This window comes from Odocoileus virginianus, chromosome 5, assembly GCF_023699985.2.
Source record: "Odocoileus virginianus isolate 20LAN1187 ecotype Illinois chromosome 5, Ovbor_1.2, whole genome shotgun sequence".
NCBI lineage: Eukaryota > Metazoa > Chordata > Mammalia > Artiodactyla > Cervidae > Odocoileus > Odocoileus virginianus.
In genome coordinates this window covers 48,802,481-48,805,540 of record NC_069678.1, presented here as the reverse complement: position 1 = coordinate 48,805,540, position 3,060 = coordinate 48,802,481, and the positions used below count along the sequence as shown (strand labels likewise).

Sequence of the window (3,060 nt, the reverse complement as noted above, 5' to 3'; positions counted from 1 at the left end):
ACATTTCAGTGTTTGGATAGATATCTATCTTAAAATATTATGAAAAATATTCATTATTCTGAAACAGTGTCAGAAAGGAAGACCCAAATTCCTCTAAAACAATTAGTTCTAGTTAGCTATCCAGTTGCTGTTTTTGGTAAAATTAACAAGAAAACATATTTACAATTTTACATTGCAATCATAGCTCAAGTAATTAGGACTGAAGAAGTATTGCTGACATACAAATTAGGTTAACTATGATATTTTAAACAATAGTGTTCTTTCACTCATTTAAATTAAAAAAAATTAAAACATGCTTAAATCTTATTCTAGTGTTCTAAAAATGTTTGGAAGTATTTTTCTTAGTTTTTAGTACTGAAATCCATCCTAATGCCTTTAGCAATAGTGACTGTAACCAAATGAAACTAGTATTTTGTGGTTTTAATAGTTTATAATAATTATATTTGAAGGTGTGATGAGACAGCCCCATCTTTCCATTTGGGACTATGGTCTAAAATCACAGTCCTGTGCAGTGGACATACATTCTTTTTGTAAAACCATAAGTTAATGCACTCTTCAAAAAATATATGCTGACAGAGGGAAGAATAATTTTCTGAAATTCAGCTTCACATATTGAACGAATATCACCCACATCTGAATAAGTCACTCTGTAACTGGTTGCGTAAAAAATATTCACAAACATATCTGAAAGTTCTTAGATTTCCAAAAATCCAAAAGCTTTAAAATGAGGTAGAATAAAGCCAGTAATATCCAAAGAACCTATTTAATTATATTGTTAAACTCCCTGAGGCAAATAAGGTAATGAAACCAAAACTGATAGGGGATAAAATTCAGTAAAACTGACTTAATTCTTCTAAGAGCATACCCCAGGAACCTTTGACTTTAAAAAGCATGATGAAAGAAGGCACCGCTATAATAAGACTTTTTGAGCCATGAAAAGCAATTTCAAAATGAAGTCTGTAATTCCAGTAATCCAAAGTACTTCTGAGAAGTTCGAATGATCCAAAATAGGATTTAAAAAGATTAAGTTGTAATAAAGAGACCAAGAATGAAAGAGAATGGAAAATCCTGCTAAGAATACAAGTAACCAAGCTTACTGGATCTTTGAGCACCTATTTCTTAGAAAAGCCTGATTTGAAAATTATTTGGAGGCCCAGTTCCAAGAGAAATTTCACATTTTTCTGGAGTTTGGATTTTCAGCATATCCTTTAGGCTTGGCATTTGTCTGGGTATGAATCTCTAGATATGGATCTCCAGAATGAAGGCAAGGTCCTTCTCCTGTCCACTTGGTTGCACAGGCACTTTGGGAGGCTAGGCAACCTCACGTCCTGCAGTTTCTGGAGGACTGGCATGGCCCTGGTATGCTTTTTCTCTGATCCAAATTTCTTTGCATTAGGACTGTGCTTCCTCTCATGATGAGTGAATGGAGGCCCCACAGTGCTGTCAGGGACAGCAGGAGACAAGACTCAATTTATTCAAATTGCTGCAACAGAGCCTGCTGGGACCAGAAACTGAAGCTGGGGAAGGAGGGGTCCAGAAAGGAGAGTGGATGATCAGGGGAGCCACTAATCCTCCTTCGGTAGCAGTGGCGCGGTCAGGCCAGAGCTTGAGGGGAGTCTGCTGGGAGGGATCACTAAGCAGGCGAGTGTAGAAGTCTGCGCAAGGCTGGGACCTGGTCCTAGATACAGCCTCTGTGCATTGGCATTCCAGCCTTTGGTCAGCGGAGGAGGCAGGCAGCATGAACAGCTGGCCCTGGAGGCTGTAGCGTGGGGAAGGAGGAAGAGGGCAGACTGGCATCTGCCACTCTTCTGTGTCTGCCTCACCTTACCTCTAACTGTGACGACCTTCAGAGCATAAGGGCTGCAGCTTCCTTTCACTTTCCAAATCTTGTGCAATTTCGTGCAAGTTTCTAGCACAGGAGGTGGGAGGGAGGTTCAGAATGGTGAACACATGTACGCCCATGGCTGATTCATGTGAATGCATGGCAAAAACCGCCACAATATTGTAAAATAATAATAAAAAATAAAGAACCACATCTAACTCAGAATTAAATAGGGAAGGGGACTCTAAAATGTGGTTACAACTTAAGATTCACACAAAATAAAGCCATTTTATGTTTGTTCTCTCTGCATCACCTTCTTCATCCAACCAGCCACCAACTCCTGTTGATTTGATATCATTATTTCTGTGTTATGAACCCTTCCTGTCTCTGCCACTGACCTTTTCTAGTTCAACTCTTCCTACATTTTATGTCTGGAGTACCTTATTAACCTCCTTACTTGCAACTACACTAACTCTGGCCGTGTAGGTCAGGCACTGCACCATGTCAAAGGTGCCATTTCCTGACTCTTCCTAGCTTGTAGAGGATACAACACACAGTACTGTATGGAGCGGTTCCATCTCATATGTAGTCCTGTTTCTTCCACCCAGTAACTTGGGCCATCCTTTTGAAAGGCACAGGGGACCATGTCATTCTCCAAAATTCTTGGCTGCCCATCACCTCCCAGGTCAAATTTTAATTCCTAGCATAGCATAAAATCCGTTCATGCTGAGCAGATGAGTTGTGGCTCTGGAATAAGAATTTTTAAATTGAAATTTTATCTTAGTCATTTGTGAAACATACAACCCTCGGCAAGTCACTTAATCTCACTGGGCTTGTTTCTTTAACTGTGAGATGGAGGAGGAGGGTAAGAATAGCCTTTTTTCTGTCGTCAATTTTTGTCAGCATTCATTGAGGGTAAAGATGGAATATTCTTTCCGGTATGCAGTCTCTCACCACTGTCTGTCCTCACCCCTATTTTGTGCTTCAACTAAACTGAACTTCTTATAGTGGTTCTCCACCTTGTGGCCCATCCTGCCTCTGGGCCTTTACACAAGCTCCCCTGAATTACACAAGCTCCTTGTTTTCTTTTCCTGGCTAGAACCCGCCCATTCTCTAGGATTCAGCAAGTCATCACTTCCTCCTGGAAGCCTCCTCTGATTGCCTCAGACTCAGTGGCTGCTGTCTTGGGCTTCTTAGCAATCAGTGCTTGATTATGTCACAGTGCATTGCCTTTAATA

At 40.5% G+C, this 3,060-nt stretch overlaps 1 pseudogene; it reads right to left on the bottom strand.

The window, feature by feature from the left end:
* Nucleotides 1-437: 437 nt before the first annotated feature.
* Nucleotides 438-2,325, bottom strand: LOC110134954 (E3 ubiquitin-protein ligase RNFT1 pseudogene; annotated as a pseudogene).
* Nucleotides 2,326-3,060: the final 735 nt, after the last annotated feature.